General features: G+C 46.8%; 1 pseudogene; it reads left to right on the top strand.

Annotated features, from left to right (window-relative positions):
* Positions 1-1,967: 1,967 nt before the first annotated feature.
* On the top strand, positions 1,968-12,028 carry LOC120667730 (annotated as a pseudogene).
* Positions 12,029-12,231: the final 203 nt, after the last annotated feature.

Below are 12,231 nucleotides of genomic sequence, written 5' to 3'. Positions count from 1 at the left end.
GCCATTTCGCGGGCACACGGCAAAGAGTTCGCCGTGTGCTAGGTTAAGTCACGGCAAAAAAAAAATGAACGAGAAATAAAAAAAACACCCCCTGCCGCTGCTCTGGGCCGGCACCACCACCACGCCGCCGCCGCCACCAGCCCCTCCCCTTAACAGCCGCCGCCACCATGCCGCCGCTGCCACCACAACGCCGCCGCCGCCAGCCCGGAGCTCCGTGCGCCGCGGTCACCGGAGCAGGGGGCCGGGCTCCGCGCGCCGCGGCCACCGGAGCAAGGGGTCCGGGCTCCGCACGCCGCCGCCACCGGAGGAGGGGGCCGGGCCCCGCGCGCCGCGGCCACCAAAGGAAAGGGGCCGCGCCCCGAGCGCCGCCGCCACCGGAGGAGGGGGCCGGTCCCCGAGCGCCGCGGCCACCAGAGGACGGGGCAGCGCCCCTATAGCGAAAATGGCCTCTCATGCCATATTTCAATATAATGTTTTGGTGATTGATATAGACAACACAACACTTGGACTAATATGATTGTTAAGAAAACCATTCTCAGGCTTTTAGGTTCAAGTGATGACAAAGAGAAGATAGGCGTAGCTAGGCCCGAAGGGCCACCCCTACGGGGGTTCCGCTAGGGCAAAATGAACTCACCGGTGCAATCACAAAGAAGGTCTGCGGGCTAGGGTTTTACACCGGATTAACCGACGTTGAAGAAAATGCATACATCGGTGCATTGCCAGATGAAGACAGAGAAAATTCTATACACCGGTTAAACCGACGATTAGATATTGGTGAACGTCGGTGCAGTTGTCCAGAGAGTTAATTTTTCAGCAACTACACTCACCGGTTAAACCGACATTTATATTACATTCACCGGTTGATTACGTCGGTCGATTGAGGTAGCCGTTGAAGTATAACGGCTAGTTGGAAAATGCACTCGCCGGTTAAACCGGTGATGACAAAAATGTGAGCATCGATTTAACCGGTGATAGCACTTTTTGTCAACCTTTTTTTCAACGGCTAGTTTGGGGTATGTGGGCTATATATATGCCACCCCACGGCTCATTTGAGAGTGCTGGAGACAAAGGAAGTATACAAGAGCCAAAGATCATCTCCAACCACCATAGAGCTTCATTGTACATCATATAGGCTTAAGCACACTTGTTAGAGTGCTTAGTGCTTGATTAGGGATTAGTTCTTGCGAGAGCTCCCTTGAGAGAAGTCTTCCTGCGGCAAGCAAATACTTGTACTCGTCGTGTGACCCTCCTACTTGGTGTGGAGAGGCAACGACACTTTGTGCGGAGAAGGAGACCCCTCTTAGTGAGAAGCTCCGATAGTGAAGACGGTGCCGTGGTGGCGCTTCGAGATAGACGGTGGCGGTGACCTCGTCTTGGTGACTTGGTGGCACTTAGCCTTTGCTTGCCGGGTGCCTTGGTGGCCGACGCAAGACGGTGATCAAGCGAAGAGACTCGGCATCACAATTGTTCGTGTTGGACAAGTGGCCGTGGACGTAGGGAGGGACTTTGGTGTCCTAATCGAACCATGTTAAATCGTGTGTCTTGGTGTCTTCACGGGAGTTTGCATACCCTCTCCCTTACCGCTTTACTTACCGCATTACGTTTCTGCATTTATTCTTTCTTACTTACCTTTACTCTTCTAGTTAGTTTGATTAGAATTGGCTATAGGTTGCAAGTCTTTTAGGGTAAGTAGAAGGTAGCATAGATAAACCTTAGTCATAACTAGCATGTGTAGGACGTGTTAGGTTTATCTTATGCAATTAGATTGAGCCCTAGGTTAAAAAGCGATTAAGCGACCCTATTCACCCCCTCCCCCTTTAGGGTCGGACACCCCGGTGATCCTTACAGCCCCGAGCGCCGCCACCGGAAGGGTGTCGGGACCCGAGCGCCGCCGCCACTGGAGGAGGGGACCGAGCCCGCGCGCCGCCGGGATCCGCCACCGGGAGGGAGGTGCCCGCGCCGCCGGGATGCACCGCTGGGAGGGAGGTGGTCGCTCCGTCGGGATGCGCCGCCAGGAGGGAGGGGCCGCGCCGCCGGGATGCGCCGCGCTGGGAGGGAGGTGGTCGCGCCGTCGGGCCGCGCCGCCGGGATGCGCCGCGCCGGGAATTGCCAGAAAAAATTAAAATTACCAAACAAATTCGAAAAATAACCAAAATTTAACATGAACCAATCTATGATGTCTATTGTGTATACAAAAAGTTTTGAAGACAATCCACAGTTCGACTATCTCTTTGACTCCAAATCTTATCGAATCCTTCTGAACGCTACGATTCTTCTTGTGAGATACTTCGGTTTGTAAACATCCTACGTGATAAAATGTGCAAAATCTTCTCTTTTTTTTATCACAACCTCCATGTGTGATACCATCCCATCACGACAAATCTCATGATTTTCAGACTTCATTTCCTTTTTCTAGATTTTAAAAACCATTCGGACACAAGTTTGTACTCGTGTTTCATGAACAAAAAGTTCGAAATTTCTTTTCATTTCATGGGCAAGGCCTCAAACTGAGCTAAATAACATGAATATATTTTTCTACTCATTTTATTCTATTATTTGATTCACTTTTAGTTCAAATTTGACTTGATTCAAAAAATTGCTTGAAATGTAATTAATTAATTAATTAGATATAGCAAACAAATTCAAAAATATACCAAATTTTAACATGGAGTACTAAATGTTGTATGTGGAGATTAGAAAAAATTTTGAGGTTAGGAGAGGAAATTTTTTTTATTTCTTTGCCGAGTGCCCAAAAAAACACTCGGCAAACTCGCTTGTTTGCCGAGTGCAAAAAAAAAACACTCGGCAAACTCGCTTGTTTGCCGAGTGCTAAATAAAACACTCGGCAAATAAGCTCTTTGCCGAGTGCTTATTTTTTGTCGAGTGTATATTTTTTAACACTCGGCAAATGACTTGTTTGCCGAGTGCCCGATGAAAAGCACTCAGCAAACCTTTAGGCACTCGGCAAATACAGGTTTTCCCGTAGTGTGGCAACACGAGTTTGATCCATGGTACTGGGTTGGGTCGTCAACTCGTCACTGGTACTCGCCTACTCGGGGGGAGCAAGTTGAATTTGTGTAAAAGTATGAGTGTGAGGTTTGCTACTGCTGCAAGACCCAAACGCCAAAGCCTCTCTGATTCACACAGAACGCGCGGCTCAGGATTGCCGAGCCGTGTGCCCTCGCCAGCCCCCCTAGTGTGCGACCGGTCCCCTCTACCGCCGCGGGTGCCGGTGGAATTAAGGGCGGTCGCCATTGCAGCAATAAACGCTATCTCTTGCAAAGAAAAAGGAAAGGGATGCACGCGCGGTCTTCGTATCGAGCTGATAGTGCAATGAAACGTTATGTTCGCACGTTTCATCGGTTATGATTCGCCCTGCTGCTTTAGACCTCTACTATACTGATGTACACTAAGAAAGCCTTACATCGTTGGTGTGTAAGCCGATCAGCGTGTCTGCAGCCTGAAATGGTGAATCCCGCGCTCGGTGGCATTATGGCACGCCTTTGTTGCTGTGGCCTGTCACATGTGGGGCATAGGGGATCGCGTGCTCCCAGTCCAGGAGGCGTTCGAGCTTGCCTGCTGCGCCATCATGCTGCAATAATACATGAACGCGTTCGACCTTGCTTGCTGCGTCGTCGTCTTGCAATAATGCAGGAATGACCGTGGCGAAGCCAGCCCCATCACGTGGGGGGCTCATTCTTCTTCCTCCCTCTTCTTCTTCCTCCTTTCCCTTTTCTCCTCCTCCTCCTTCATATTTGCTTCCAATGGAGTTCTCAGGGTTAGGGGGGCATGAGCCCTCCTGCCCCCACGCTGGCTCCGCCCCCGATGAATGAGACTGTTGGATTACGAAAATAGACAGCGCCGGACGCGATGGGAGCTGCAAAGGGTCGTTGAGAAAGCACTGCGGCGCCAGGGTAGGACTTGCCGGTTCGGGCAACCTGGATGCATGGCGACCGGCACGAAGTGACGCAACTAGTACGGCGGTGTGGCGCAGTACTAGTTCACGGGCAGACCGGCGTCCCGCACCATGACTAACTTGACTTGTGTCAATGTGCCATACTGAATTTTCACGTCCCTGAAATTTTTCATTCATTAATTGTATTCAAAATGAATTGTTTATTGCCTACTTCCTCCATCCTAAAATGTAGGTCATTCTAAGGTTTGAAATTTGTTCTCAAATGTATATCATTTTAGGTTTAGAGTGGACCCAATCATATTAATTGTGCATTCTTTTCGGGTCTTTCTATTGAGCATGCAACTATATCGGGGAGGTACATGTGGGGGAGGTGCATGGGAAAAAACATGCTACTTTAATTAGCACATTTCCAATGCCTAATAATTAGGGGTAGGAGAGTCTTTTCTACAAAACCATAATCTTTTCTAAAAACTCTAAAATGACTTACATTTTAGGACAGAGGGAGTATTCACTTAGAAAACTTTATTTTATTTCTGAATTAGTTGCATCATGAGTTAATCAAGATCATTTGACATCAATCAACGATTTTCTCGTTTAAGAGATATTAATGATAATTTTGAATATTTCATACTAACTTTTTGTATGCGCTGCGCGAGTCCGGCGTGGGGGCCAGAGAGAATGGCACCTGGCACGGCCGGCGGCGGTTCGAGCCATGGACTATCAAGTGGCCCGGTCGGTGCAGAAGCGCGCGGCTTGTAGGAGGTCGTCTCGCGGGTCGAGCCCCAAACGCACGCAGGACATGACATGGAGGCAGGCGAGGAGCGCGGCCGCTCGCCCCATGGGTCAAGATCGCCGGGTCAAGGAGGCAGGGCCCCATGGGTCAAGATCGCTGGGTCGAGGAGGCAGGGCTGCTACGTCGGTTTGGAGCTAAAAAATGCTTAATAGCTACAGATAGATGATTAAGCAGAAAAAAAAGTCTTGAGATGTCAAGCCTTCTGGGCACGGTGTGAGCATAAGCATTTTGATTTGCAGGGCGGATGTTTATGATTGCAGCTCTATAGTGAAATTAATCAAAATCTAATTTTAAATTTATATGATGATGTATATGATGACATGATTTATAGCAAAATTAGTGTTGAGATGTTACACGGCCGACTAGGTTCGCCGCCCGGTCGCCTTGGCCTTGCCGAACGGCCCGCGACGCGCGCGACACGCGAGCCTTCTGGCCTTCGAGGAGCCCTCCCCCAACGAACGCTGGCGCGGCCGCCGAGATGCTGGGCAGAGGCGGCAGCCGCGCATGTGCCGGCCGGGGCGGGCGGGCACATGACATGACATATGCACGTGTGCGGGCACGGCGAGCTCACGAGAGCGCACGCGCCGGGAGGGGGGAGGGAGCGGGGGGCGGCGTCCGTAGCCCGGAGGCCGCGGTCGGGCCGACGGGACTATGGATTAGAATCGGATCGGATATGATATTTTTTATCACAATTTAATTCAGATACCGATACGGATTCGGATGTTGTCGGATATGATATAAAACAGATGTCTCAAATTCGGATACGGATTCGGATATTTACTTGATTTGGAATATAGTTATATTCGTTTGTTTTATTCATTATAAACATATTTCGAATGTATTGTTAAGTCATTATACAATAAGGATTAAAGTATGTAATCGTTGTAGTTAAGAAAAAAAATATCTCGTCAAAACATATTTATCCATAAATATTTAAATAGTTAATAATATAAAGATATAAAATACAAATAAATAAATATTTTAATGGAAATATCAATAGTTATAAAGAATAAATGGAATAAAGTATATTTATAATTTTATCAATAAGTGGATAAACCAAAATAAATTAAAATCAATATGATTATCCATATCAAAATATAGTTAATTAAATTGAAATTAATTAAACTTAATCTTTATATATCATTTGTAATATTAAACCTAGTAGCACATGTCATTTATTCATGATCACTCTTAAATAGTTTCACTAAATATATTATTATTAATACTAAAACTAATATATCACTAATCATTAGTTATATATATAATTTTTAATAGTTTTCTATGTGCTCATTCTTATTCCAATACGGATGTTGCGGATATTGTCGAATACAGATATGGAATCGAATAGAGAAAAATGAGGAAAAATGAATTCGGATATATCCACTTTAATACCACATTACAATCGAATACGGATACGGATATCCATATTAGGTGCGGATACAGATACGGATGCAAAAAAAATTCGGATAACTATTTCCACGTTCCCACCTTAGAGGGGACGCAGCGGCTCTACCCGGATGCCGATCCATGTGCGATCATTTTGACCTCTCCTGTCCAAGAAAGGCCATTGTGGAGCGGACAGGAGGGGACTCCCTCAGATTGGATTGGACTTGCCGATGTTGCATACTTGCATGTGGCTTCTGTTGATTTTACTGTGCTCCTTTCTCCGCGCGCTTGATAATGAGCTGCCGACCATGCTTTTAATTTTAGGTGAACATGTTTCTTTCAAAAAAAAAGGTGAACATGGGTTCTTATCAAAATTGTACCTGCAAGTCACGGTTTAAATGCTCAGACTCATGCAGCCCCCTGCTTAGGACGACAATTGTGTGGAAGTTTAGAATCCGGCATTGCTCTTTAAAATGCGAGCAGAATTACTTGAACAGGAGCAATTTTATAATTACCACATTAGGCTTTAGTGATGGGACGTACAGAAGCTAATGCCCTATAATTTACATAGTAAGTTTGCTCCAACCCATCTGACTTGTAAATTACACAGGAACCCATCACTGCGTGTTGCTTACATTGATGAGGTAGAAGCTCCAACTGGAAATGGAACAACTGAGAAGACATGTTATGCTGTTCTTGTCAAAGGCGGCGAAAAGTATGATGAGGTACTTGTCGAATAGAATTTGGAGATTTTTTGAAATTAAAGGCAGGAGCACTGTCATATCATATAAGAAGAAGGTGCCTCATATTAAGGGAAACGAAACCAAACCATAGTTAAATAGGAAAAACCGAGCGAAAATCAACACGACACCACACCACCACACCCTGGGAGAGGAACCTACAAGAGACCACCAAAGCAAGCGCCGTCATTCAACGTTATTCCACACCAAAACTAGAGCAGCCCGCTGCAAGCTTGGATAGAAACCACAGCTCCTCCATCATGGCATTGTCCTCCTCATGCCGCACGCACATAGTCGTCGATCTCCCAGCCGCCACCGCGAAGCAAAACCAAATCTTGACCCTCGAAGACATCTCAACCGCGTGGGGGCCTCGCCGCATCCACCGCCTCACAACACAGAAGCAAAACCACCTTAAAGCAACACTCCGCCGCTGGACACTGCTTCGCCAAGACTTGCTAAGCCGCCATGGTTTAAAGATTAACCTTGCCACCACCGGGATCACCACCGCACCACAAACGCTGACCCAAATCTAACAGCAACCATGAGCCCTCAGCAACTCCAAACACAGCCATGAACGAGCCACCACCACCCAACAGGCCACCACCACACATGGCCGGCTTCCCTCACCATTGGCAACACAACACTGCCGCAAGCCAAACCCGATCTCAAGAAGCGACGCCTCCATGAAGGGCGCGATGCCAATGGCGCCGCCGATGCTCGTCCACGAGTGGACAGGGTTTTCACCCAGAGACCTCACATGCCATAGGTAGAGCGGCTCCACAATGGCACCCCCAACGGGGAGAACGACGCCCGAGGGCGCCGTCACCAAGGCTTTCGCCCGGAGCAAACTCCTACCCGTTGCACAAACACAGCCCACCCCACGCCGATGAGCGGCGGCAGTGAGCCAGCGGGCGACACTTGTGACAAACGGACCTTCTCCAAAGCCACCATGAAGGCTACGCCGGAGTGGTGGCCCGGCATGCCCCGCAGCACCTCCTTGATGCCCCGCGGCGCAGTCCAGACCACCCTGGCCCCACCACCATGGCGGAGCCGCAAGCTCCAGCCAAACACAGGAAGAGGAAAGAGGGGAGCAACACGCCGGCCTCCCCCACCACCCCTCCGCCTTCACGGCCGTTCGCCGCACCGCCACCGTGCGCACGGCCGCTGCACGTCGAGCCGCCAGCCATCCACCGCAGCTACAGCACGATCGGCACGCACCACAGCACATGGGGACGCCAGCCACCGCACCGCCAGCACGCGCAGATCGAGGCTCGGGGGCACAAGATCAGCCCACCTGGGTGGCAGATCTAGCGCCCCGAGCCTCCCGCGCTGACGAAGCCCAGCGGCGCCGCCTTGCATCAGATCCCATCGTCGCCGCTGCTGGGGGAAGGCTGCCGCCGAACTCCTGCCCCATCCACCTCCCCGGCTCCTCGTCTGCAGCCCCGCCGTGCCTCGCCGCGCCACACCGCGACAACCCCGCCATGGCCGGCCGAGCTCCCTCCCCGCGCGAGCACCGGACGCCCGCGACCCTCCTGGCGAAAGGCCTCGCCGCCGCCTTCCTTGGTGGCGCGCACGAGCTTCCGCGCGGCCCGTCTCCGGCGGCGGCGAGGTGGTGGAGGGAGGGGAGGGGCGGCGGCGCAAGGGTTGCGCCCGCCTGAGTCGTCCACGCGGGGGACGACGCGGGGGGAGATAAGTCCGGTCCCTACTCAGCTAATTCTCAGATCCCGAATTTGGAGATTTCACGTACTGCTGCATAACACAGGAAGTCATATAGTGGTATAGAAGAGTTGACTGTGTCATAACAGTAATGCTTCCTAAAGGTTACACTCCTAGAAAAGCATATTTTCCTAAATCCACACTTCTGTCTAAAGTTTATAGTGTGTCATATTTGTATTAAGTAGTTTATTATCAAATTGTGCACCGGCTTATGTGACTAAATGCTCAGGTTTTATTTTTGTGTACACATGATTAAATCTTATTCCATTTTCATGCTTAGCACTGTAAATTTTGTTTTAGGAAATCTACCGCATAAAGCTTCCCGGCAAACCAACAGATATTGGAGAGGGGAAACCTGAAAACCAAAATCACGCCATAATAATCTTCACTAGGGGAGAAGCACTTCAGGCCATTGATATGAATCAGGTTTAGTTTTCAACTCCATTTTACAAATTGTAACAATAAAGTGCGTGTTACATATTTTATTTTACTCATAGGATAATTATATTGAAGAGGCCTTTAAAATGAGAAATGTGCTGGCGGAGTTTGAGAGTAGAAAGTAGGGGAAGAGGAAACCCACTATATTAGGCCTACGCGAGCACATATTTACTGGAAGGTATGCCCATATACCTAAATATTTGTTTGTTGCGCCTTGTTCATGCCATTTGTACTCAAAGTATGTATTGCTAATATCGTTGCCGTGTTTCTGTATTAGTGTTTCGTCATTGGCTTGGTTTATGTCCAATCAAGAGACAAGTTTTGTTACTCTCGGGCAAAGAGTTCTGGCAAACCCTCTCAAGTATGAAAATCTATCTTTAATTTCATATAGATATATGTTAATTATATGGGGCTGTGTAAACTGAAGTATACAGTAAGCACAAATCTGACCAGTTTGACCCATATGGCACTATAAATAAATAATACAGTACGCACAAATCATAGCACTATAAATAAATAAATAATGATGTGGGGATCCAATTTAATAAATTTATTTGCTCAAAATTTTAGCTCTAACGCTCCTTAATTCGCATAATTTTAAACATTTGTCACTGTGGCCAAGAGCCATTGGCCTAAAGGTAAAAGGCTACTGCAGGTCCACTCTGGAGGGAGTAAGTTGAATAGTGTATAAGCTGCTGTACTGATGTCAGCACAGCCCTTAAAACTGTTGTCTTGCTCTTTCAACCTTTTTCTTTTTAGTTTGGGGTCGTTCTTTCAATCCCTTGATTCGGTGGGCGCGAAACAAAGGAGTGTACAGGATAACATGGAACTGCTTTGGTGTTCCAATCTACTAAAACAGCAGAGAGCGTTGGATCTAGTTTCTAGAGATTACAGGAGGGGATTATGTGTTTGCAGCAGTGGAGAGGAACTTGCTGGAAGATGATTATACAAACATAATTAAAAGAATTTCAAGATGAAACTGGAAATCATAAGGCTTAATATTTCTTTCCGTGCTTTTGTATAATGACTGGTATGGTATTTTTTATGTTTGCCCATGTGTGTGCAAAGTGCATGTTTTCTTCCCGTCATGTTATTGCTCTCTTATTGTGAATTTGTGACAAGGCTTTATTTCGTTGTTGTTCATTGTTGCTTGAAAGCAGGGTTCGGTTCCATTATGGCCACCCAGATATTTTTGATAGACTCTTCCATATCACTAGAGGAGGGATAAGTAAAGCTTCAAAGACTCTGAATCTGAGTGAAGATATCTTTTCAGGTACCTGCATCCTCTAAAAACAACATGCACTTGTCCCTTAATTTCTCAGCACTTAAAGAATTTGATATTCTTAGGTTTTAATTCAACAATGAGGGGAGGAAATGTTACACATCACGAATACATGCAAGTCAGTAAGGGGCGTGATCTGGGGATGAATCAGATTTCTAGCTTCGAAGCTAAGGTGGCCAATGGAAATGGTGAACAAACATTGAGCCATGACATCTATCGCCTGGGACGCAGATTTGACTTCTACAGAATGCTATCTTTCTATTTTATTACAGTTGGGTTTTATTTCAGTAGCATGGTAAGAAACTACAATAATAACTAAAGATCTCCATAACTTTATGGTCAATGATTACACTAATAAATTCTTCCTGGTATGCAAAAGGTAGCAAGAGTTTTACTGGACTTGAAGAAAACCTAAACTGCAGAATTTATTTGCAAAATTTAATGAAGGAAATATTATTCTGAGTTACCCTGGCCACTTGAAAATGCATCCACAGTCACAAGTGGAGATAAATCTTCCTCATCACCAGTTTTCTCTATTTGTCAAGCAATCCATGCTAACAATTGAAAGAGAAACAAATGTTCAAATTGGTTCCTTACTTTCTTTGAGTATTTCTTTTATTATCAACAAAGGTAGAGTGCTTTGGTGTCCTTATACAGTTATACTCAAAATCAAAGTGTTGTGACTGAGATAGTTTAAACTTGGTATCTAAATGTTGTGTTCCACCCTGCTTGTTTTATGATACTGATCCATTGTTCCTTGTTTCAGGTTACTGTGCTTACTGTCTATGTGTTTTTATATGGAAGACTCTATCTTGTTATGAGTGGTCTGGAAAAATTTATTCTGATGGATCCACAAAATCAGCAGAATGTCAAGGCTCTTGAAGATGCACTGGCTTCGCAGTCTATTTGCCTGCTAGGTTTCCTGCTTGTCTTCCCTATGGTCATGGAAGTTGCCTTGGAGAAAGGGTTCCACATAGCATTAGGAGAGTTTGTAATCATGCAGCTTCAACTGGCCTCTATGTTCTTCACATTTCAGCTTGGAACCAAAACCCACCACTAAGGGAGAACAATACTTCATGGTGGTGCAAAATACAGACCTACAGGCCGTGGATTTGTTGTGTACCATGCTAAGTTTTCTGGAAATTACCTCATGTACTCCCGTAGCCACTTTGTTAAAGGGCTGGAACTGTTGATACTTCTGGTTGTAGATCGAGTCTGGAAGTTCCTACCACAGGTCGAACCTATACCCATTTGTTACCTGCTCCATATGGTTCCTAGTTGCTTCATGGCTCATCACGCCATTTATCTTCAATCCATCATGCTTTGAATGGCAGAAGACGGTTGACGACTGGACTGATTGGAGGAAGTGGATGGGCAACCGAGGGGGTATCTGCATGTCTATGGAAGAAAGCTGGTAAGATTGGTGGATAAGTGAGCAGGATCACCTCAGGAAGACTAGCATCCGAGCCCTTCTGTTGGAAATCATCATTTCGCTTCGTTTCTTGATCTACCAGTATGGCATTTGTCTACCATCTGAACATAGTAGTAGCACTTGACAAGAGAAGCATTACGGTGACTTGTCTAACACAATCTGATTTCTTTCTTTTTATAATATGTACATTCACTGGTATTCTCATGTCATTTTTCTGTGTAGGTATATGCAATGTCATGGTTGGTTATGCTCGTTGTTCTAGCAATCAAGACCGTGACATTTCATTTGTCTAGCTACCTCCTACCCTTAGCATACTAACTGCATGTTCTACCTTTCATAGATGGTTTCAGTAGGACGGCAGCAATTTGGAACTGATCTGCAGCTCACGTTCCGCATTTTCGAGTGTCTGCTTTTGCTTTGCTTTGTCTGCATGGCGACGTGAATGCATGGCGACCAGCACAAAGTGACGAAAAATGGTACGGCGGTGTGGCGCAGTCTATGTCAAGTCTATGGCATGCAAAAGACATC

The sequence above is a fragment of the Panicum virgatum genome, chromosome 3N (assembly GCF_016808335.1).
Source record: "Panicum virgatum strain AP13 chromosome 3N, P.virgatum_v5, whole genome shotgun sequence".
Taxonomy (NCBI): Eukaryota; Viridiplantae; Streptophyta; class Magnoliopsida; order Poales; family Poaceae; genus Panicum; species Panicum virgatum.
This window is presented reverse-complemented; position numbering and strand designations above follow the sequence as displayed.